This window comes from Anomaloglossus baeobatrachus, unplaced genomic scaffold (genome assembly GCF_048569485.1).
Source record: "Anomaloglossus baeobatrachus isolate aAnoBae1 unplaced genomic scaffold, aAnoBae1.hap1 Scaffold_3096, whole genome shotgun sequence".
In the NCBI taxonomy this organism is placed as follows: domain Eukaryota; kingdom Metazoa; phylum Chordata; class Amphibia; order Anura; family Aromobatidae; genus Anomaloglossus; species Anomaloglossus baeobatrachus.
The window spans coordinates 1-23,695 of NW_027442509.1; the positions used below are offsets into that span (position 1 = coordinate 1).

Below are 23,695 nucleotides of genomic sequence, written 5' to 3' on the forward strand. Positions count from 1 at the left end.
TTTGCTATTTGGATGAATAAAGAAAGTCAAAAGTGTGAAAGATAAAAAACAAAAGGAGGAAGTGTGAAAAGTGAATGGGCCAAATTGAGGTGCATATGAAGACGTATGCTTTCTTCCAATTCATTAAATCGGGCTAATATGAATCAGGTGAATTGAGTTCTGCTTTTGGAAACTGGGTTAAGAAGGGGTGCACCGTTCCTGGAGGTACTGCAATACCAGGTCAATGCGTGGAGTGGACAGAGCAAGCTCTTTTTCCATCTCCCTGTTCTAAAAATCCATTTAATATATGGTCCCCAGATAGGGGACGTATCAGATATTAAACTGATAAGAACAGATACTACACTTGATCTTAGCCAAAAGGCCGAGAAGCGATAACCAGAATTGGTTTGGGCCTCGAGTGGCACCCTGGCCTATGCCGGACACATCTTAGGGAGAGAGAGCGAGAGGGAGACAAACCCACGCCTACACAAGACATTTTGTCACCCAAGCCAACCCTTGAAAAGGCTGCTTTGCAGAGCCAAAACAAGAAGAATGGTGCGTTTTGCAGCCGCCGCCCACTGCAATGAATCTGAATAACTCCTCCTTTAGGGCGCAAGCAACTCCCCTCCCCCTTGCAGTCTTTCCAATTCACGATACAAAAAGACGGACAGGACAGGTTGCCTGACTTTCCGTCACTGCCACCCTTTGCCATCCTTACCCGTAGAAAGCCCTTTCATCATCCCCAAACCCTAATCTTTTCCCTTTCCTTCCCAGCCCCCAAACCCTGCCCTCTGTACCTTTCTCACCACCCGCTTCCCTTCTCCTGTCATCCCCCTACCACCCGGGAAAAAAAGAGATTGCCCCCTCCTTCCACTAGCCCACCCTCCCACCCAAAGAACAACTTCTTCTGCGCAGCTTGTTTTCTAGGCAGCAGCGCTATTGTGATGTCATCGGGGGGCATTGTGACAAGCCGCCAGTGTTCCGTCTCTTCATGTTGTGCACAGTTCAAACGGAAAATACATCAACAGGCAGACTACAGAAAAGCTTACTATCAAAGGTTAGAGGGGGGCTTTCTCAGAGGGCTTTTTACAGTTTTTCTATTCCCAATTAGCCGTTTAAGTGTACTTATTGAAAGTAGTAATTCTTTCATAGGCCGCCCTTTCTTAGTATTTGACGTTCCTTATATTGCGGTATGAGGCTTCGCAGTAGGTTGCAAACATTCATCACCCATGACTGTCCCCAATTGAGCTCAGAAGCTCAATGTCTATCATGACCTCTCTTTTAGAATGTCCAAGAGCAAGCAAACTATTCCTCCAGGAGAGGGCGCCAACAGACTACTAAAGAGATCATCATTACTCAAAGAAAACCCCAAAAACCAATGCATGATAGGAATAAACAGGTAACTTTCTTTGGAGTGGAAGCGGAGAGATCGCACCAGATGCCAATTCTAGATGTTATCACACCTGTGGTCACTGCAGCAGCAGGTGAATCCACTTTGTCCAAAAGGGATCTATTCCATTCAATTGCAAATGATCTAGATAAGACAGAGAACTGCAGCACGGGGACATAGCCGAGTTGGTCAGGTTGAGTGGTGATGAGTTTGCTATTTGGATGAATAAAGAAAGTCAAAAGTGTGAAAGATAAAAAACAAAAGGAGGAAGTGTGAAAAGTGAATGGGCCAAATTGAGGTGCATATGAAGACGTATGCTTTCTTCCAATTCATTAAATCGGGCTAATATGAATCAGGTGAATTGAGTTCTGCTTTTGGAAACTGGGTTAAGAAGGGGTGCACCGTTCCTGGAGGTACTGCAATACCAGGTCAATGCGTGGAGTGGACAGAGCAAGCTCTTTTTCCATCTCCCTGTTCTAAAAATCCATTTAATATATGGTCCCCAGATAGGGGACGTATCAGATATTAAACTGATAAGAACAGATACTACACTTGATCTTAGCCAAAAGGCCGAGAAGCGATAACCAGAATTGGTTTGGGCCTCGAGTGGCACCCTGGCCTATGCCGGACACATCTTAGGGAGAGAGAGCGAGAGGGAGACAAACCCACGCCTACACAAGACATTTTGTCACCCAAGCCAACCCTTGAAAAGGCTGCTTTGCAGAGCCAAAACAAGAAGAATGGTGCGTTTTGCAGCCGCCGCCCACTGCAATGAATCTGAATAACTCCTCCTTTAGGGCGCAAGCAACTCCCCTCCCCCTTGCAGTCTTTCCAATTCACGATACAAAAAGACGGACAGGACAGGTTGCCTGACTTTCCGTCACTGCCACCCTTTGCCATCCTTACCCGTAGAAAGCCCTTTCATCATCCCCAAACCCTAATCTTTTCCCTTTCCTTCCCAGCCCCCAAACCCTGCCCTCTGTACCTTTCTCACCACCCGCTTCCCTTCTCCTGTCATCCCCCTACCACCCGGGAAAAAAAGAGATTGCCCCCTCCTTCCACTAGCCCACCCTCCCACCCAAAGAACAACTTCTTCTGCGCAGCTTGTTTTCTAGGCAGCAGCGCTATTGTGATGTCATCGGGGGGCATTGTGACAAGCCGCCAGTGTTCCGTCTCTTCATGTTGTGCACAGTTCAAACGGAAAATACATCAACAGGCAGACTACAGAAAAGCTTACTATCAAAGGTTAGAGGGGGGCTTTCTCAGAGGGCTTTTTACAGTTTTTCTATTCCCAATTAGCCGTTTAAGTGTACTTATTGAAAGTAGTAATTCTTTCATAGGCCGCCCTTTCTTAGTATTTGACGTTCCTTATATTGCGGTATGAGGCTTCGCAGTAGGTTGCAAACATTCATCACCCATGACTGTCCCCAATTGAGCTCAGAAGCTCAATGTCTATCATGACCTCTCTTTTAGAATGTCCAAGAGCAAGCAAACTATTCCTCCAGGAGAGGGCGCCAACAGACTACTAAAGAGATCATCATTACTCAAAGAAAACCCCAAAAACCAATGCATGATAGGAATAAACAGGTAACTTTCTTTGGAGTGGAAGCGGAGAGATCGCACCAGATGCCAATTCTAGATGTTATCACACCTGTGGTCACTGCAGCAGCAGGTGAATCCACTTTGTCCAAAAGGGATCTATTCCATTCAATTGCAAATGATCTAGATAAGACAGAGAACTGCAGCACGGGGACATAGCCGAGTTGGTCAGGTTGAGTGGTGATGAGTTTGCTATTTGGATGAATAAAGAAAGTCAAAAGTGTGAAAGATAAAAAACAAAAGGAGGAAGTGTGAAAAGTGAATGGGCCAAATTGAGGTGCATATGAAGACGTATGCTTTCTTCCAATTCATTAAATCGGGCTAATATGAATCAGGTGAATTGAGTTCTGCTTTTGGAAACTGGGTTAAGAAGGGGTGCACCGTTCCTGGAGGTACTGCAATACCAGGTCAATGCGTGGAGTGGACAGAGCAAGCTCTTTTTCCATCTCCCTGTTCTAAAAATCCATTTAATATATGGTCCCCAGATAGGGGACGTATCAGATATTAAACTGATAAGAACAGATACTACACTTGATCTTAGCCAAAAGGCCGAGAAGCGATAACCAGAATTGGTTTGGGCCTCGAGTGGCACCCTGGCCTATGCCGGACACATCTTAGGGAGAGAGAGCGAGAGGGAGACAAACCCACGCCTACACAAGACATTTTGTCACCCAAGCCAACCCTTGAAAAGGCTGCTTTGCAGAGCCAAAACAAGAAGAATGGTGCGTTTTGCAGCCGCCGCCCACTGCAATGAATCTGAATAACTCCTCCTTTAGGGCGCAAGCAACTCCCCTCCCCCTTGCAGTCTTTCCAATTCACGATACAAAAAGACGGACAGGACAGGTTGCCTGACTTTCCGTCACTGCCACCCTTTGCCATCCTTACCCGTAGAAAGCCCTTTCATCATCCCCAAACCCTAATCTTTTCCCTTTCCTTCCCAGCCCCCAAACCCTGCCCTCTGTACCTTTCTCACCACCCGCTTCCCTTCTCCTGTCATCCCCCTACCACCCGGGAAAAAAAGAGATTGCCCCCTCCTTCCACTAGCCCACCCTCCCACCCAAAGAACAACTTCTTCTGCGCAGCTTGTTTTCTAGGCAGCAGCGCTATTGTGATGTCATCGGGGGGCATTGTGACAAGCCGCCAGTGTTCCGTCTCTTCATGTTGTGCACAGTTCAAACGGAAAATACATCAACAGGCAGACTACAGAAAAGCTTACTATCAAAGGTTAGAGGGGGGCTTTCTCAGAGGGCTTTTTACAGTTTTTCTATTCCCAATTAGCCGTTTAAGTGTACTTATTGAAAGTAGTAATTCTTTCATAGGCCGCCCTTTCTTAGTATTTGACGTTCCTTATATTGCGGTATGAGGCTTCGCAGTAGGTTGCAAACATTCATCACCCATGACTGTCCCCAATTGAGCTCAGAAGCTCAATGTCTATCATGACCTCTCTTTTAGAATGTCCAAGAGCAAGCAAACTATTCCTCCAGGAGAGGGCGCCAACAGACTACTAAAGAGATCATCATTACTCAAAGAAAACCCCAAAAACCAATGCATGATAGGAATAAACAGGTAACTTTCTTTGGAGTGGAAGCGGAGAGATCGCACCAGATGCCAATTCTAGATGTTATCACACCTGTGGTCACTGCAGCAGCAGGTGAATCCACTTTGTCCAAAAGGGATCTATTCCATTCAATTGCAAATGATCTAGATAAGACAGAGAACTGCAGCACGGGGACATAGCCGAGTTGGTCAGGTTGAGTGGTGATGAGTTTGCTATTTGGATGAATAAAGAAAGTCAAAAGTGTGAAAGATAAAAAACAAAAGGAGGAAGTGTGAAAAGTGAATGGGCCAAATTGAGGTGCATATGAAGACGTATGCTTTCTTCCAATTCATTAAATCGGGCTAATATGAATCAGGTGAATTGAGTTCTGCTTTTGGAAACTGGGTTAAGAAGGGGTGCACCGTTCCTGGAGGTACTGCAATACCAGGTCAATGCGTGGAGTGGACAGAGCAAGCTCTTTTTCCATCTCCCTGTTCTAAAAATCCATTTAATATATGGTCCCCAGATAGGGGACGTATCAGATATTAAACTGATAAGAACAGATACTACACTTGATCTTAGCCAAAAGGCCGAGAAGCGATAACCAGAATTGGTTTGGGCCTCGAGTGGCACCCTGGCCTATGCCGGACACATCTTAGGGAGAGAGAGCGAGAGGGAGACAAACCCACGCCTACACAAGACATTTTGTCACCCAAGCCAACCCTTGAAAAGGCTGCTTTGCAGAGCCAAAACAAGAAGAATGGTGCGTTTTGCAGCCGCCGCCCACTGCAATGAATCTGAATAACTCCTCCTTTAGGGCGCAAGCAACTCCCCTCCCCCTTGCAGTCTTTCCAATTCACGATACAAAAAGACGGACAGGACAGGTTGCCTGACTTTCCGTCACTGCCACCCTTTGCCATCCTTACCCGTAGAAAGCCCTTTCATCATCCCCAAACCCTAATCTTTTCCCTTTCCTTCCCAGCCCCCAAACCCTGCCCTCTGTACCTTTCTCACCACCCGCTTCCCTTCTCCTGTCATCCCCCTACCACCCGGGAAAAAAAGAGATTGCCCCCTCCTTCCACTAGCCCACCCTCCCACCCAAAGAACAACTTCTTCTGCGCAGCTTGTTTTCTAGGCAGCAGCGCTATTGTGATGTCATCGGGGGGCATTGTGACAAGCCGCCAGTGTTCCGTCTCTTCATGTTGTGCACAGTTCAAACGGAAAATACATCAACAGGCAGACTACAGAAAAGCTTACTATCAAAGGTTAGAGGGGGGCTTTCTCAGAGGGCTTTTTACAGTTTTTCTATTCCCAATTAGCCGTTTAAGTGTACTTATTGAAAGTAGTAATTCTTTCATAGGCCGCCCTTTCTTAGTATTTGACGTTCCTTATATTGCGGTATGAGGCTTCGCAGTAGGTTGCAAACATTCATCACCCATGACTGTCCCCAATTGAGCTCAGAAGCTCAATGTCTATCATGACCTCTCTTTTAGAATGTCCAAGAGCAAGCAAACTATTCCTCCAGGAGAGGGCGCCAACAGACTACTAAAGAGATCATCATTACTCAAAGAAAACCCCAAAAACCAATGCATGATAGGAATAAACAGGTAACTTTCTTTGGAGTGGAAGCGGAGAGATCGCACCAGATGCCAATTCTAGATGTTATCACACCTGTGGTCACTGCAGCAGCAGGTGAATCCACTTTGTCCAAAAGGGATCTATTCCATTCAATTGCAAATGATCTAGATAAGACAGAGAACTGCAGCACGGGGACATAGCCGAGTTGGTCAGGTTGAGTGGTGATGAGTTTGCTATTTGGATGAATAAAGAAAGTCAAAAGTGTGAAAGATAAAAAACAAAAGGAGGAAGTGTGAAAAGTGAATGGGCCAAATTGAGGTGCATATGAAGACGTATGCTTTCTTCCAATTCATTAAATCGGGCTAATATGAATCAGGTGAATTGAGTTCTGCTTTTGGAAACTGGGTTAAGAAGGGGTGCACCGTTCCTGGAGGTACTGCAATACCAGGTCAATGCGTGGAGTGGACAGAGCAAGCTCTTTTTCCATCTCCCTGTTCTAAAAATCCATTTAATATATGGTCCCCAGATAGGGGACGTATCAGATATTAAACTGATAAGAACAGATACTACACTTGATCTTAGCCAAAAGGCCGAGAAGCGATAACCAGAATTGGTTTGGGCCTCGAGTGGCACCCTGGCCTATGCCGGACACATCTTAGGGAGAGAGAGCGAGAGGGAGACAAACCCACGCCTACACAAGACATTTTGTCACCCAAGCCAACCCTTGAAAAGGCTGCTTTGCAGAGCCAAAACAAGAAGAATGGTGCGTTTTGCAGCCGCCGCCCACTGCAATGAATCTGAATAACTCCTCCTTTAGGGCGCAAGCAACTCCCCTCCCCCTTGCAGTCTTTCCAATTCACGATACAAAAAGACGGACAGGACAGGTTGCCTGACTTTCCGTCACTGCCACCCTTTGCCATCCTTACCCGTAGAAAGCCCTTTCATCATCCCCAAACCCTAATCTTTTCCCTTTCCTTCCCAGCCCCCAAACCCTGCCCTCTGTACCTTTCTCACCACCCGCTTCCCTTCTCCTGTCATCCCCCTACCACCCGGGAAAAAAAGAGATTGCCCCCTCCTTCCACTAGCCCACCCTCCCACCCAAAGAACAACTTCTTCTGCGCAGCTTGTTTTCTAGGCAGCAGCGCTATTGTGATGTCATCGGGGGGCATTGTGACAAGCCGCCAGTGTTCCGTCTCTTCATGTTGTGCACAGTTCAAACGGAAAATACATCAACAGGCAGACTACAGAAAAGCTTACTATCAAAGGTTAGAGGGGGGCTTTCTCAGAGGGCTTTTTACAGTTTTTCTATTCCCAATTAGCCGTTTAAGTGTACTTATTGAAAGTAGTAATTCTTTCATAGGCCGCCCTTTCTTAGTATTTGACGTTCCTTATATTGCGGTATGAGGCTTCGCAGTAGGTTGCAAACATTCATCACCCATGACTGTCCCCAATTGAGCTCAGAAGCTCAATGTCTATCATGACCTCTCTTTTAGAATGTCCAAGAGCAAGCAAACTATTCCTCCAGGAGAGGGCGCCAACAGACTACTAAAGAGATCATCATTACTCAAAGAAAACCCCAAAAACCAATGCATGATAGGAATAAACAGGTAACTTTCTTTGGAGTGGAAGCGGAGAGATCGCACCAGATGCCAATTCTAGATGTTATCACACCTGTGGTCACTGCAGCAGCAGGTGAATCCACTTTGTCCAAAAGGGATCTATTCCATTCAATTGCAAATGATCTAGATAAGACAGAGAACTGCAGCACGGGGACATAGCCGAGTTGGTCAGGTTGAGTGGTGATGAGTTTGCTATTTGGATGAATAAAGAAAGTCAAAAGTGTGAAAGATAAAAAACAAAAGGAGGAAGTGTGAAAAGTGAATGGGCCAAATTGAGGTGCATATGAAGACGTATGCTTTCTTCCAATTCATTAAATCGGGCTAATATGAATCAGGTGAATTGAGTTCTGCTTTTGGAAACTGGGTTAAGAAGGGGTGCACCGTTCCTGGAGGTACTGCAATACCAGGTCAATGCGTGGAGTGGACAGAGCAAGCTCTTTTTCCATCTCCCTGTTCTAAAAATCCATTTAATATATGGTCCCCAGATAGGGGACGTATCAGATATTAAACTGATAAGAACAGATACTACACTTGATCTTAGCCAAAAGGCCGAGAAGCGATAACCAGAATTGGTTTGGGCCTCGAGTGGCACCCTGGCCTATGCCGGACACATCTTAGGGAGAGAGAGCGAGAGGGAGACAAACCCACGCCTACACAAGACATTTTGTCACCCAAGCCAACCCTTGAAAAGGCTGCTTTGCAGAGCCAAAACAAGAAGAATGGTGCGTTTTGCAGCCGCCGCCCACTGCAATGAATCTGAATAACTCCTCCTTTAGGGCGCAAGCAACTCCCCTCCCCCTTGCAGTCTTTCCAATTCACGATACAAAAAGACGGACAGGACAGGTTGCCTGACTTTCCGTCACTGCCACCCTTTGCCATCCTTACCCGTAGAAAGCCCTTTCATCATCCCCAAACCCTAATCTTTTCCCTTTCCTTCCCAGCCCCCAAACCCTGCCCTCTGTACCTTTCTCACCACCCGCTTCCCTTCTCCTGTCATCCCCCTACCACCCGGGAAAAAAAGAGATTGCCCCCTCCTTCCACTAGCCCACCCTCCCACCCAAAGAACAACTTCTTCTGCGCAGCTTGTTTTCTAGGCAGCAGCGCTATTGTGATGTCATCGGGGGGCATTGTGACAAGCCGCCAGTGTTCCGTCTCTTCATGTTGTGCACAGTTCAAACGGAAAATACATCAACAGGCAGACTACAGAAAAGCTTACTATCAAAGGTTAGAGGGGGGCTTTCTCAGAGGGCTTTTTACAGTTTTTCGATTCCCAATTAGCCGTTTAAGTGTACTTATTGAAAGTAGTAATTCTTTCATAGGCCGCCCTTTCTTAGTATTTGACGTTCCTTATATTGCGGTATGAGGCTTCGCAGTAGGTTGCAAACATTCATCACCCATGACTGTCCCCAATTGAGCTCAGAAGCTCAATGTCTATCATGACCTCTCTTTTAGAATGTCCAAGAGCAAGCAAACTATTCCTCCAGGAGAGGGCGCCAACAGACTACTAAAGAGATCATCATTACTCAAAGAAAACCCCAAAAACCAATGCATGATAGGAATAAACAGGTAACTTTCTTTGGAGTGGAAGCGGAGAGATCGCACCAGATGCCAATTCTAGATGTTATCACACCTGTGGTCACTGCAGCAGCAGGTGAATCCACTTTGTCCAAAAGGGATCTATTCCATTCAATTGCAAATGATCTAGATAAGACAGAGAACTGCAGCACGGGGACATAGCCGAGTTGGTCAGGTTGAGTGGTGATGAGTTTGCTATTTGGATGAATAAAGAAAGTCAAAAGTGTGAAAGATAAAAAACAAAAGGAGGAAGTGTGAAAAGTGAATGGGCCAAATTGAGGTGCATATGAAGACGTATGCTTTCTTCCAATTCATTAAATCGGGCTAATATGAATCAGGTGAATTGAGTTCTGCTTTTGGAAACTGGGTTAAGAAGGGGTGCACCGTTCCTGGAGGTACTGCAATACCAGGTCAATGCGTGGAGTGGACAGAGCAAGCTCTTTTTCCATCTCCCTGTTCTAAAAATCCATTTAATATATGGTCCCCAGATAGGGGACGTATCAGATATTAAACTGATAAGAACAGATACTACACTTGATCTTAGCCAAAAGGCCGAGAAGCGATAACCAGAATTGGTTTGGGCCTCGAGTGGCACCCTGGCCTATGCCGGACACATCTTAGGGAGAGAGAGCGAGAGGGAGACAAACCCACGCCTACACAAGACATTTTGTCACCCAAGCCAACCCTTGAAAAGGCTGCTTTGCAGAGCCAAAACAAGAAGAATGGTGCGTTTTGCAGCCGCCGCCCACTGCAATGAATCTGAATAACTCCTCCTTTAGGGCGCAAGCAACTCCCCTCCCCCTTGCAGTCTTTCCAATTCACGATACAAAAAGACGGACAGGACAGGTTGCCTGACTTTCCGTCACTGCCACCCTTTGCCATCCTTACCCGTAGAAAGCCCTTTCATCATCCCCAAACCCTAATCTTTTCCCTTTCCTTCCCAGCCCCCAAACCCTGCCCTCTGTACCTTTCTCACCACCCGCTTCCCTTCTCCTGTCATCCCCCTACCACCCGGGAAAAAAAGAGATTGCCCCCTCCTTCCACTAGCCCACCCTCCCACCCAAAGAACAACTTCTTCTGCGCAGCTTGTTTTCTAGGCAGCAGCGCTATTGTGATGTCATCGGGGGGCATTGTGACAAGCCGCCAGTGTTCCGTCTCTTCATGTTGTGCACAGTTCAAACGGAAAATACATCAACAGGCAGACTACAGAAAAGCTTACTATCAAAGGTTAGAGGGGGGCTTTCTCAGAGGGCTTTTTACAGTTTTTCTATTCCCAATTAGCCGTTTAAGTGTACTTATTGAAAGTAGTAATTCTTTCATAGGCCGCCCTTTCTTAGTATTTGACGTTCCTTATATTGCGGTATGAGGCTTCGCAGTAGGTTGCAAACATTCATCACCCATGACTGTCCCCAATTGAGCTCAGAAGCTCAATGTCTATCATGACCTCTCTTTTAGAATGTCCAAGAGCAAGCAAACTATTCCTCCAGGAGAGGGCGCCAACAGACTACTAAAGAGATCATCATTACTCAAAGAAAACCCCAAAAACCAATGCATGATAGGAATAAACAGGTAACTTTCTTTGGAGTGGAAGCGGAGAGATCGCACCAGATGCCAATTCTAGATGTTATCACACCTGTGGTCACTGCAGCAGCAGGTGAATCCACTTTGTCCAAAAGGGATCTATTCCATTCAATTGCAAATGATCTAGATAAGACAGAGAACTGCAGCACGGGGACATAGCCGAGTTGGTCAGGTTGAGTGGTGATGAGTTTGCTATTTGGATGAATAAAGAAAGTCAAAAGTGTGAAAGATAAAAAACAAAAGGAGGAAGTGTGAAAAGTGAATGGGCCAAATTGAGGTGCATATGAAGACGTATGCTTTCTTCCAATTCATTAAATCGGGCTAATATGAATCAGGTGAATTGAGTTCTGCTTTTGGAAACTGGGTTAAGAAGGGGTGCACCGTTCCTGGAGGTACTGCAATACCAGGTCAATGCGTGGAGTGGACAGAGCAAGCTCTTTTTCCATCTCCCTGTTCTAAAAATCCATTTAATATATGGTCCCCAGATAGGGGACGTATCAGATATTAAACTGATAAGAACAGATACTACACTTGATCTTAGCCAAAAGGCCGAGAAGCGATAACCAGAATTGGTTTGGGCCTCGAGTGGCACCCTGGCCTATGCCGGACACATCTTAGGGAGAGAGAGCGAGAGGGAGACAAACCCACGCCTACACAAGACATTTTGTCACCCAAGCCAACCCTTGAAAAGGCTGCTTTGCAGAGCCAAAACAAGAAGAATGGTGCGTTTTGCAGCCGCCGCCCACTGCAATGAATCTGAATAACTCCTCCTTTAGGGCGCAAGCAACTCCCCTCCCCCTTGCAGTCTTTCCAATTCACGATACAAAAAGACGGACAGGACAGGTTGCCTGACTTTCCGTCACTGCCACCCTTTGCCATCCTTACCCGTAGAAAGCCCTTTCATCATCCCCAAACCCTAATCTTTTCCCTTTCCTTCCCAGCCCCCAAACCCTGCCCTCTGTACCTTTCTCACCACCCGCTTCCCTTCTCCTGTCATCCCCCTACCACCCGGGAAAAAAAGAGATTGCCCCCTCCTTCCACTAGCCCACCCTCCCACCCAAAGAACAACTTCTTCTGCGCAGCTTGTTTTCTAGGCAGCAGCGCTATTGTGATGTCATCGGGGGGCATTGTGACAAGCCGCCAGTGTTCCGTCTCTTCATGTTGTGCACAGTTCAAACGGAAAATACATCAACAGGCAGACTACAGAAAAGCTTACTATCAAAGGTTAGAGGGGGGCTTTCTCAGAGGGCTTTTTACAGTTTTTCTATTCCCAATTAGCCGTTTAAGTGTACTTATTGAAAGTAGTAATTCTTTCATAGGCCGCCCTTTCTTAGTATTTGACGTTCCTTATATTGCGGTATGAGGCTTCGCAGTAGGTTGCAAACATTCATCACCCATGACTGTCCCCAATTGAGCTCAGAAGCTCAATGTCTATCATGACCTCTCTTTTAGAATGTCCAAGAGCAAGCAAACTATTCCTCCAGGAGAGGGCGCCAACAGACTACTAAAGAGATCATCATTACTCAAAGAAAACCCCAAAAACCAATGCATGATAGGAATAAACAGGTAACTTTCTTTGGAGTGGAAGCGGAGAGATCGCACCAGATGCCAATTCTAGATGTTATCACACCTGTGGTCACTGCAGCAGCAGGTGAATCCACTTTGTCCAAAAGGGATCTATTCCATTCAATTGCAAATGATCTAGATAAGACAGAGAACTGCAGCACGGGGACATAGCCGAGTTGGTCAGGTTGAGTGGTGATGAGTTTGCTATTTGGATGAATAAAGAAAGTCAAAAGTGTGAAAGATAAAAAACAAAAGGAGGAAGTGTGAAAAGTGAATGGGCCAAATTGAGGTGCATATGAAGACGTATGCTTTCTTCCAATTCATTAAATCGGGCTAATATGAATCAGGTGAATTGAGTTCTGCTTTTGGAAACTGGGTTAAGAAGGGGTGCACCGTTCCTGGAGGTACTGCAATACCAGGTCAATGCGTGGAGTGGACAGAGCAAGCTCTTTTTCCATCTCCCTGTTCTAAAAATCCATTTAATATATGGTCCCCAGATAGGGGACGTATCAGATATTAAACTGATAAGAACAGATACTACACTTGATCTTAGCCAAAAGGCCGAGAAGCGATAACCAGAATTGGTTTGGGCCTCGAGTGGCACCCTGGCCTATGCCGGACACATCTTAGGGAGAGAGAGCGAGAGGGAGACAAACCCACGCCTACACAAGACATTTTGTCACCCAAGCCAACCCTTGAAAAGGCTGCTTTGCAGAGCCAAAACAAGAAGAATGGTGCGTTTTGCAGCCGCCGCCCACTGCAATGAATCTGAATAACTCCTCCTTTAGGGCGCAAGCAACTCCCCTCCCCCTTGCAGTCTTTCCAATTCACGATACAAAAAGACGGACAGGACAGGTTGCCTGACTTTCCGTCACTGCCACCCTTTGCCATCCTTACCCGTAGAAAGCCCTTTCATCATCCCCAAACCCTAATCTTTTCCCTTTCCTTCCCAGCCCCCAAACCCTGCCCTCTGTACCTTTCTCACCACCCGCTTCCCTTCTCCTGTCATCCCCCTACCACCCGGGAAAAAAAGAGATTGCCCCCTCCTTCCACTAGCCCACCCTCCCACCCAAAGAACAACTTCTTCTGCGCAGCTTGTTTTCTAGGCAGCAGCGCTATTGTGATGTCATCGGGGGGCATTGTGACAAGCCGCCAGTGTTCCGTCTCTTCATGTTGTGCACAGTTCAAACGGAAAATACATCAACAGGCAGACTACAGAAAAGCTTACTATCAAAGGTTAGAGGGGGGCTTTCTCAGAGGGCTTTTTACAGTTTTTCTATTCCCAATTAGCCGTTTAAGTGTACTTATTGAAAGTAGTAATTCTTTCATAGGCCGCCCTTTCTTAGTATTTGACGTTCCTTATATTGCGGTATGAGGCTTCGCAGTAGGTTGCAAACATTCATCACCCATGACTGTCCCCAATTGAGCTCAGAAGCTCAATGTCTATCATGACCTCTCTTTTAGAATGTCCAAGAGCAAGCAAACTATTCCTCCAGGAGAGGGCGCCAACAGACTACTAAAGAGATCATCATTACTCAAAGAAAACCCCAAAAACCAATGCATGATAGGAATAAACAGGTAACTTTCTTTGGAGTGGAAGCGGAGAGATCGCACCAGATGCCAATTCTAGATGTTATCACACCTGTGGTCACTGCAGCAGCAGGTGAATCCACTTTGTCCAAAAGGGATCTATTCCATTCAATTGCAAATGATCTAGATAAGACAGAGAACTGCAGCACGGGGACATAGCCGAGTTGGTCAGGTTGAGTGGTGATGAGTTTGCTATTTGGATGAATAAAGAAAGTCAAAAGTGTGAAAGATAAAAAACAAAAGGAGGAAGTGTGAAAAGTGAATGGGCCAAATTGAGGTGCATATGAAGACGTATGCTTTCTTCCAATTCATTAAATCGGGCTAATATGAATCAGGTGAATTGAGTTCTGCTTTTGGAAACTGGGTTAAGAAGGGGTGCACCGTTCCTGGAGGTACTGCAATACCAGGTCAATGCGTGGAGTGGACAGAGCAAGCTCTTTTTCCATCTCCCTGTTCTAAAAATCCATTTAATATATGGTCCCCAGATAGGGGACGTATCAGATATTAAACTGATAAGAACAGATACTACACTTGATCTTAGCCAAAAGGCCGAGAAGCGATAACCAGAATTGGTTTGGGCCTCGAGTGGCACCCTGGCCTATGCCGGACACATCTTAGGGAGAGAGAGCGAGAGGGAGACAAACCCACGCCTACACAAGACATTTTGTCACCCAAGCCAACCCTTGAAAAGGCTGCTTTGCAGAGCCAAAACAAGAAGAATGGTGCGTTTTGCAGCCGCCGCCCACTGCAATGAATCTGAATAACTCCTCCTTTAGGGCGCAAGCAACTCCCCTCCCCCTTGCAGTCTTTCCAATTCACGATACAAAAAGACGGACAGGACAGGTTGCCTGACTTTCCGTCACTGCCACCCTTTGCCATCCTTACCCGTAGAAAGCCCTTTCATCATCCCCAAACCCTAATCTTTTCCCTTTCCTTCCCAGCCCCCAAACCCTGCCCTCTGTACCTTTCTCACCACCCGCTTCCCTTCTCCTGTCATCCCCCTACCACCCGGGAAAAAAAGAGATTGCCCCCTCCTTCCACTAGCCCACCCTCCCACCCAAAGAACAACTTCTTCTGCGCAGCTTGTTTTCTAGGCAGCAGCGCTATTGTGATGTCATCGGGGGGCATTGTGACAAGCCGCCAGTGTTCCGTCTCTTCATGTTGTGCACAGTTCAAACGGAAAATACATCAACAGGCAGACTACAGAAAAGCTTACTATCAAAGGTTAGAGGGGGGCTTTCTCAGAGGGCTTTTTACAGTTTTTCTATTCCCAATTAGCCGTTTAAGTGTACTTATTGAAAGTAGTAATTCTTTCATAGGCCGCCCTTTCTTAGTATTTGACGTTCCTTATATTGCGGTATGAGGCTTCGCAGTAGGTTGCAAACATTCATCACCCATGACTGTCCCCAATTGAGCTCAGAAGCTCAATGTCTATCATGACCTCTCTTTTAGAATGTCCAAGAGCAAGCAAACTATTCCTCCAGGAGAGGGCGCCAACAGACTACTAAAGAGATCATCATTACTCAAAGAAAACCCCAAAAACCAATGCATGATAGGAATAAACAGGTAACTTTCTTTGGAGTGGAAGCGGAGAGATCGCACCAGATGCCAATTCTAGATGTTATCACACCTGTGGTCACTGCAGCAGCAGGTGAATCCACTTTGTCCAAAAGGGATCTATTCCATTCAATTGCAAATGATCTAGATAAGACAGAGAACTGCAGCACGGGGACATAGCCGAGTTGGTCAGGTTGAGTGGTGATGAGTTTGCTATTTGGATGAATAAAGAAAGTCAAAAGTGTGAAAGATAAAAAACAAAAGGAGGAAGTGTGAAAAGTGAATGGGCCAAATTGAGGTGCATATGAAGACGTATGCTTTCTTCCAATTCATTAAATCGGGCTAATATGAATCAGGTGAATTGAGTTCTGCTTTTGGAAACTGGGTTAAGAAGGGGTGCACCGTTCCTGGAGGTACTGCAATACCAGGTCAATGCGTGGAGTGGACAGAGCAAGCTCTTTTTCCATCTCCCTGTTCTAAAAATCCATTTAATATATGGTCCCCAGATAGGGGACGTATCAGATATTAAACTGATAAGAACAGATACTACACTTGATCTTAGCCAAAAGGCCGAGAAGCGATAACCAGAATTGGTTTGGGCCTCGAGTGGCACCCTGGCCTATGCCGGACACATCTTAGGGAGAGAGAGCGAGAGGGAGACAAACCCACGCCTACACAAGACATTTTGTCACCCAAGCCAACCCTTGAAAAGGCTGCTTTGCAGAGCCAAAACAAGAAGAATGGTGCGTTTTGCAGCCGCCGCCCACTGCAATGAATCTGAATAACTCCTCCTTTAGGGCGCAAGCAACTCCCCTCCCCCTTGCAGTCTTTCCAATTCACGATACAAAAAGACGGACAGGACAGGTTGCCTGACTTTCCGTCACTGCCACCCTTTGCCATCCTTACCCGTAGAAAGCCCTTTCATCATCCCCAAACCCTAATCTTTTCCCTTTCCTTCCCAGCCCCCAAACCCTGCCCTCTGTACCTTTCTCACCACCCGCTTCCCTTCTCCTGTCATCCCCCTACCACCCGGGAAAAAAAGAGATTGCCCCCTCCTTCCACTAGCCCACCCTCCCACCCAAAGAACAACTTCTTCTGCGCAGCTTGTTTTCTAGGCAGCAGCGCTATTGTGATGTCATCGGGGGGCATTGTGACAAGCCGCCAGTGTTCCGTCTCTTCATGTTGTGCACAGTTCAAACGGAAAATACATCAACAGGCAGACTACAGAAAAGCTTACTATCAAAGGTTAGAGGGGGGCTTTCTCAGAGGGCTTTTTACAGTTTTTCTATTCCCAATTAGCCGTTTAAGTGTACTTATTGAAAGTAGTAATTCTTTCATAGGCCGCCCTTTCTTAGTATTTGACGTTCCTTATATTGCGGTATGAGGCTTCGCAGTAGGTTGCAAACATTCATCACCCATGACTGTCCCCAATTGAGCTCAGAAGCTCAATGTCTATCATGACCTCTCTTTTAGAATGTCCAAGAGCAAGCAAACTATTCCTCCAGGAGAGGGCGCCAACAGACTACTAAAGAGATCATCATTACTCAAAGAAAACCCCAAAAACCAATGCATGATAGGAATAAACAGGTAACTTTCTTTGGAGTGGAAGCGGAGAGATCGCACCAGATGCCAATTCTAGATGTTATCACACCTGTGGTCACTGCAGCAGCAGGTGAATCCACTTTGTCCAAAAGGGATCTATTCCATTCAATTGCAAATGATCTAGATAAGACAGAGAACTGCAGCACGGGGACATAGCCGAGTTGGTCAGGTTGAGTGGTGATGAGTTTGCTATTTGGATGAATAAAGAAAGTCAAAAGTGTGAAAGATAAAAAACAAAAGGAGGAAGTGTGAAAAGTGAATGGGCCAAATTGAGGTGCATATGAAGACGTATGCTTTCTTCCAATTCATTAAATCGGGCTAATATGAATCAGGTGAATTGAGTTCTGCTTTTGGAAACTGGGTTAAGAAGGGGTGCACCGTTCCTGGAGGTACTGCAATACCAGGTCAATGCGTGGAGTGGACAGAGCAAGCTCTTTTTCCATCTCCCTGTTCTAAAAATCCATTTAATATATGGTCCCCAGATAGGGGACGTATCAGATATTAAACTGATAAGAACAGATACTACACTTGATCTTAGCCAAAAGGCCGAGAAGCGATAACCAGAATTGGTTTGGGCCTCGAGTGGCACCCTGGCCTATGCCGGACACATCTTAGGGAGAGAGAGCGAGAGGGAGACAAACCCACGCCTACACAAGACATTTTGTCACCCAAGCCAACCCTTGAAAAGGCTGCTTTGCAGAGCCAAAACAAGAAGAATGGTGCGTTTTGCAGCCGCCGCCCACTGCAATGAATCTGAATAACTCCTCCTTTAGGGCGCAAGCAACTCCCCTCCCCCTTGCAGTCTTTCCAATTCACGATACAAAAAGACGGACAGGACAGGTTGCCTGACTTTCCGTCACTGCCACCCTTTGCCATCCTTACCCGTAGAAAGCCCTTTCATCATCCCCAAACCCTAATCTTTTCCCTTTCCTTCCCAGCCCCCAAACCCTGCCCTCTGTACCTTTCTCACCACCCGCTTCCCTTCTCCTGTCATCCCCCTACCACCCGGGAAAAAAAGAGATTGCCCCCTCCTTCCACTAGCCCACCCTCCCACCCAAAGAACAACTTCTTCTGCGCAGCTTGTTTTCTAGGCAGCAGCGCTATTGTGATGTCATCGGGGGGCATTGTGACAAGCCGCCAGTGTTCCGTCTCTTCATGTTGTGCACAGTTCAAACGGAAAATACATCAACAGGCAGACTACAGAAAAGCTTACTATCAAAGGTTAGAGGGGGGCTTTCTCAGAGGGCTTTTTACAGTTTTTCTATTCCCAATTAGCCGTTTAAGTGTACTTATTGAAAGTAGTAATTCTTTCATAGGCCGCCCTTTCTTAGTATTTGACGTTCCTTATATTGCGGTATGAGGCTTCGCAGTAGGTTGCAAACATTCATCACCCATGACTGTCCCCAATTGAGCTCAGAAGCTCAATGTCTATCATGACCTCTCTTTTAGAATGTCCAAGAGCAAGCAAACTATTCCTCCAGGAGAGGGCGCCAACAGACTACTAAAGAGATCATCATTACTCAAAGAAAACCCCAAAAACCAATGCATGATAGGAATAAACAGGTAACTTTCTTTGGAGTGGAAGCGGAGAGATCGCACCAGATGCCAATTCTAGATGTTATCACACCTGTGGTCACTGCAGCAGCAGGTGAATCCACTTTGTCCAAAAGGGATCTATTCCATTCAATTGCAAATGATCTAGATAAGACAGAGAACTGCAGCACGGGGACATAGCCGAGTTGGTCAGGTTGAGTGGTGATGAGTTTGCTATTTGGATGAATAAAGAAAGTCAAAAGTGTGAAAGATAAAAAACAAAAGGAGGAAGTGTGAAAAGTGAATGGGCCAAATTGAGGTGCATATGAAGACGTATGCTTTCTTCCAATTCATTAAATCGGGCTAATATGAATCAGGTGAATTGAGTTCTGCTTTTGGAAACTGGGTTAAGAAGGGGTGCACCGTTCCTGGAGGTACTGCAATACCAGGTCAATGCGTGGAGTGGACAGAGCAAGCTCTTTTTCCATCTCCCTGTTCTAAAAATCCATTTAATATATGGTCCCCAGATAGGGGACGTATCAGATATTAAACTGATAAGAACAGATACTACACTTGATCTTAGCCAAAAGGCCGAGAAGCGATAACCAGAATTGGTTTGGGCCTCGAGTGGCACCCTGGCCTATGCCGGACACATCTTAGGGAGAGAGAGCGAGAGGGAGACAAACCCACGCCTACACAAGACATTTTGTCACCCAAGCCAACCCTTGAAAAGGCTGCTTTGCAGAGCCAAAACAAGAAGAATGGTGCGTTTTGCAGCCGCCGCCCACTGCAATGAATCTGAATAACTCCTCCTTTAGGGCGCAAGCAACTCCCCTCCCCCTTGCAGTCTTTCCAATTCACGATACAAAAAGACGGACAGGACAGGTTGCCTGACTTTCCGTCACTGCCACCCTTTGCCATCCTTACCCGTAGAAAGCCCTTTCATCATCCCCAAACCCTAATCTTTTCCCTTTCCTTCCCAGCCCCCAAACCCTGCCCTCTGTACCTTTCTCACCACCCGCTTCCCTTCTCCTGTCATCCCCCTACCACCCGGGAAAAAAAGAGATTGCCCCCTCCTTCCACTAGCCCACCCTCCCACCCAAAGAACAACTTCTTCTGCGCAGCTTGTTTTCTAGGCAGCAGCGCTATTGTGATGTCATCGGGGGGCATTGTGACAAGCCGCCAGTGTTCCGTCTCTTCATGTTGTGCACAGTTCAAACGGAAAATACATCAACAGGCAGACTACAGAAAAGCTTACTATCAAAGGTTAGAGGGGGGCTTTCTCAGAGGGCTTTTTACAGTTTTTCTATTCCCAATTAGCCGTTTAAGTGTACTTATTGAAAGTAGTAATTCTTTCATAGGCCGCCCTTTCTTAGTATTTGACGTTCCTTATATTGCGGTATGAGGCTTCGCAGTAGGTTGCAAACATTCATCACCCATGACTGTCCCCAATTGAGCTCAGAAGCTCAATGTCTATCATGACCTCTCTTTTAGAATGTCCAAGAGCAAGCAAACTATTCCTCCAGGAGAGGGCGCCAACAGACTACTAAAGAGATCATCATTACTCAAAGAAAACCCCAAAAACCAATGCATGATAGGAATAAACAGGTAACTTTCTTTGGAGTGGAAGCGGAGAGATCGCACCAGATGCCAATTCTAGATGTTATCACACCTGTGGTCACTGCAGCAGCAGGTGAATCCACTTTGTCCAAAAGGGATCTATTCCATTCAATTGCAAATGATCTAGATAAGACAGAGAACTGCAGCACGGGGACATAGCCGAGTTGGTCAGGTTGAGTGGTGATGAGTTTGCTATTTGGATGAATAAAGAAAGTCAAAAGTGTGAAAGATAAAAAACAAAAGGAGGAAGTGTGAAAAGTGAATGGGCCAAATTGAGGTGCATATGAAGACGTATGCTTTCTTCCAATTCATTAAATCGGGCTAATATGAATCAGGTGAATTGAGTTCTGCTTTTGGAAACTGGGTTAAGAAGGGGTGCACCGTTCCTGGAGGTACTGCAATACCAGGTCAATGCGTGGAGTGGACAGAGCAAGCTCTTTTTCCATCTCCCTGTTCTAAAAATCCATTTAATATATGGTCCCCAGATAGGGGACGTATCAGATATTAAACTGATAAGAACAGATACTACACTTGATCTTAGCCAAAAGGCCGAGAAGCGATAACCAGAATTGGTTTGGGCCTCGAGTGGCACCCTGGCCTATGCCGGACACATCTTAGGGAGAGAGAGCGAGAGGGAGACAAACCCACGCCTACACAAGACATTTTGTCACCCAAGCCAACCCTTGAAAAGGCTGCTTTGCAGAGCCAAAACAAGAAGAATGGTGCGTTTTGCAGCCGCCGCCCACTGCAATGAATCTGAATAACTCCTCCTTTAGGGCGCAAGCAACTCCCCTCCCCCTTGCAGTCTTTCCAATTCACGATACAAAAAGACGGACAGGACAGGTTGCCTGACTTTCCGTCACTGCCACCCTTTGCCATCCTTACCCGTAGAAAGCCCTTTCATCATCCCCAAACCCTAATCTTTTCCCTTTCCTTCCCAGCCCCCAAACCCTGCCCTCTGTACCTTTCTCACCACCCGCTTCCCTTCTCCTGTCATCCCCCTACCACCCGGGAAAAAAAGAGATTGCCCCCTCCTTCCACTAGCCCACCCTCCCACCCAAAGAACAACTTCTTCTGCGCAGCTTGTTTTCTAGGCAGCAGCGCTATTGTGATGTCATCGGGGGGCATTGTGACAAGCCGCCAGTGTTCCGTCTCTTCATGTTGTGCACAGTTCAAACGGAAAATACATCAACAGGCAGACTACAGAAAAGCTTACTATCAAAGGTTAGAGGGGGGCTTTCTCAGAGGGCTTTTTACAGTTTTTCTATTCCCAATTAGCCGTTTAAGTGTACTTATTGAAAGTAGTAATTCTTTCATAGGCCGCCCTTTCTTAGTATTTGACGTTCCTTATATTGCGGTATGAGGCTTCGCAGTAGGTTGCAAACATTCATCACCCATGACTGTCCCCAATTGAGCTCAGAAGCTCAATGTCTATCATGACCTCTCTTTTAGAATGTCCAAGAGCAAGCAAACTATTCCTCCAGGAGAGGGCGCCAACAGACTACTAAAGAGATCATCATTACTCAAAGAAAACCCCAAAAACCAATGCATGATAGGAATAAACAGGTAACTTTCTTTGGAGTGGAAGCGGAGAGATCGCACCAGATGCCAATTCTAGATGTTATCACACCTGTGGTCACTGCAGCAGCAGGTGAATCCACTTTGTCCAAAAGGGATCTATTCCATTCAATTGCAAATGATCTAGATAAGACAGAGAACTGCAGCACGGGGACATAGCCGAGTTGGTCAGGTTGAGTGGTGATGAGTTTGCTATTTGGATGAATAAAGAAAGTCAAAAGTGTGAAAGATAAAAAACAAAAGGAGGAAGTGTGAAAAGTGAATGGGCCAAATTGAGGTGCATATGAAGACGTATGCTTTCTTCCAATTCATTAAATCGGGCTAATATGAATCAGGTGAATTGAGTTCTGCTTTTGGAAACTGGGTTAAGAAGGGGTGCACCGTTCCTGGAGGTACTGCAATACCAGGTCAATGCGTGGAGTGGACAGAGCAAGCTCTTTTTCCATCTCCCTGTTCTAAAAATCCATTTAATATATGGTCCCCAGATAGGGGACGTATCAGATATTAAACTGATAAGAACAGATACTACACTTGATCTTAGCCAAAAGGCCGAGAAGCGATAACCAGAATTGGTTTGGGCCTCGAGTGGCACCCTGGCCTATGCCGGACACATCTTAGGGAGAGAGAGCGAGAGGGAGACAAACCCACGCCTACACAAGACATTTTGTCACCCAAGCCAACCCTTGAAAAGGCTGCTTTGCAGAGCCAAAACAAGAAGAATGGTGCGTTTTGCAGCCGCCGCCCACTGCAATGAATCTGAATAACTCCTCCTTTAGGGCGCAAGCAACTCCCCTCCCCCTTGCAGTCTTTCCAATTCACGATACAAAAAGACGGACAGGACAGGTTGCCTGACTTTCCGTCACTGCCACCCTTTGCCATCCTTACCCGTAGAAAGCCCTTTCATCATCCCCAAACCCTAATCTTTTCCCTTTCCTTCCCAGCCCCCAAACCCTGCCCTCTGTACCTTTCTCACCACCCGCTTCCCTTCTCCTGTCATCCCCCTACCACCCGGGAAAAAAAGAGATTGCCCCCTCCTTCCACTAGCCCACCCTCCCACCCAAAGAACAACTTCTTCTGCGCAGCTTGTTTTCTAGGCAGCAGCGCTATTGTGATGTCATCGGGGGGCATTGTGACAAGCCGCCAGTGTTCCGTCTCTTCATGTTGTGCACAGTTCAAACGGAAAATACATCAACAGGCAGACTACAGAAAAGCTTACTATCAAAGGTTAGAGGGGGGCTTTCTCAGAGGGCTTTTTACAGTTTTTCTATTCCCAATTAGCCGTTTAAGTGTACTTATTGAAAGTAGTAATTCTTTCATAGGCCGCCCTTTCTTAGTATTTGACGTTCCTTATATTGCGGTATGAGGCTTCGCAGTAGGTTGCAAACATTCATCACCCATGACTGTCCCCAATTGAGCTCAGAAGCTCAATGTCTATCATGACCTCTCTTTTAGAATGTCCAAGAGCAAGCAAACTATTCCTCCAGGAGAGGGCGCCAACAGACTACTAAAGAGATCATCATTACTCAAAGAAAACCCCAAAAACCAATGCATGATAGGAATAAACAGGTAACTTTCTTTGGAGTGGAAGCGGAGAGATCGCACCAGATGCCAATTCTAGATGTTATCACACCTGTGGTCACTGCAGCAGCAGGTGAATCCACTTTGTCCAAAAGGGATCTATTCCATTCAATTGCAAATGATCTAGATAAGACAGAGAACTGCAGCACGGGGACATAGCCGAGTTGGTCAGGTTGAGTGGTGATGAGTTTGCTATTTGGATGAATAAAGAAA

The 23,695-nt window shown here is 46.3% G+C and overlaps 15 non-coding genes across 15 annotated transcripts; all 15 read right to left on the reverse strand.

Moving 5' to 3' along the window:
* Positions 1 to 182: 182 nt before the first annotated feature.
* Positions 183 to 373, reverse strand: LOC142268748 (U2 spliceosomal RNA). Its single transcript, XR_012734368.1, has one exon. It is a non-coding gene; the product is annotated as a U2 spliceosomal RNA (small nuclear RNA).
* A 1,387-nt stretch (positions 374 to 1,760) lies between these two features.
* Positions 1,761 to 1,951, reverse strand: LOC142268764 (U2 spliceosomal RNA). The gene has a single exon (XR_012734379.1). It is a non-coding gene; the product is annotated as a U2 spliceosomal RNA (small nuclear RNA).
* Positions 1,952 to 3,338: 1,387 nt separating this feature from the next.
* LOC142268776 (U2 spliceosomal RNA) lies at positions 3,339 to 3,529 on the reverse strand. Its single transcript, XR_012734390.1, has one exon. It is a non-coding gene; the product is annotated as a U2 spliceosomal RNA (small nuclear RNA).
* A 1,387-nt stretch (positions 3,530 to 4,916) lies between these two features.
* On the reverse strand, positions 4,917 to 5,107 carry LOC142268789 (U2 spliceosomal RNA). The gene has a single exon (XR_012734401.1). It is a non-coding gene; the product is annotated as a U2 spliceosomal RNA (small nuclear RNA).
* Positions 5,108 to 6,494: 1,387 nt separating this feature from the next.
* LOC142268801 (U2 spliceosomal RNA) lies at positions 6,495 to 6,685 on the reverse strand. The gene has a single exon (XR_012734408.1). It is a non-coding gene; the product is annotated as a U2 spliceosomal RNA (small nuclear RNA).
* A 1,387-nt stretch (positions 6,686 to 8,072) lies between these two features.
* Positions 8,073 to 8,263, reverse strand: LOC142268753 (U2 spliceosomal RNA). The gene has a single exon (XR_012734369.1). It is a non-coding gene; the product is annotated as a U2 spliceosomal RNA (small nuclear RNA).
* Positions 8,264 to 9,650: 1,387 nt separating this feature from the next.
* Positions 9,651 to 9,841, reverse strand: LOC142268754 (U2 spliceosomal RNA). The gene has a single exon (XR_012734370.1). It is a non-coding gene; the product is annotated as a U2 spliceosomal RNA (small nuclear RNA).
* A 1,387-nt stretch (positions 9,842 to 11,228) lies between these two features.
* On the reverse strand, positions 11,229 to 11,419 carry LOC142268756 (U2 spliceosomal RNA). The gene has a single exon (XR_012734371.1). It is a non-coding gene; the product is annotated as a U2 spliceosomal RNA (small nuclear RNA).
* A 1,387-nt stretch (positions 11,420 to 12,806) lies between these two features.
* On the reverse strand, positions 12,807 to 12,997 carry LOC142268757 (U2 spliceosomal RNA). Its single transcript, XR_012734372.1, has one exon. It is a non-coding gene; the product is annotated as a U2 spliceosomal RNA (small nuclear RNA).
* Positions 12,998 to 14,384: 1,387 nt separating this feature from the next.
* LOC142268758 (U2 spliceosomal RNA) lies at positions 14,385 to 14,575 on the reverse strand. The gene has a single exon (XR_012734373.1). It is a non-coding gene; the product is annotated as a U2 spliceosomal RNA (small nuclear RNA).
* A 1,387-nt stretch (positions 14,576 to 15,962) lies between these two features.
* Positions 15,963 to 16,153, reverse strand: LOC142268759 (U2 spliceosomal RNA). Its single transcript, XR_012734374.1, has one exon. It is a non-coding gene; the product is annotated as a U2 spliceosomal RNA (small nuclear RNA).
* Positions 16,154 to 17,540: 1,387 nt separating this feature from the next.
* Positions 17,541 to 17,731, reverse strand: LOC142268760 (U2 spliceosomal RNA). Its single transcript, XR_012734375.1, has one exon. It is a non-coding gene; the product is annotated as a U2 spliceosomal RNA (small nuclear RNA).
* A 1,387-nt stretch (positions 17,732 to 19,118) lies between these two features.
* LOC142268761 (U2 spliceosomal RNA) lies at positions 19,119 to 19,309 on the reverse strand. Its single transcript, XR_012734376.1, has one exon. It is a non-coding gene; the product is annotated as a U2 spliceosomal RNA (small nuclear RNA).
* A 1,387-nt stretch (positions 19,310 to 20,696) lies between these two features.
* LOC142268762 (U2 spliceosomal RNA) lies at positions 20,697 to 20,887 on the reverse strand. Its single transcript, XR_012734377.1, has one exon. It is a non-coding gene; the product is annotated as a U2 spliceosomal RNA (small nuclear RNA).
* A 1,387-nt stretch (positions 20,888 to 22,274) lies between these two features.
* Positions 22,275 to 22,465, reverse strand: LOC142268763 (U2 spliceosomal RNA). The gene has a single exon (XR_012734378.1). It is a non-coding gene; the product is annotated as a U2 spliceosomal RNA (small nuclear RNA).
* Between the last annotated feature and the right edge of the window lie 1,230 nt (positions 22,466 to 23,695).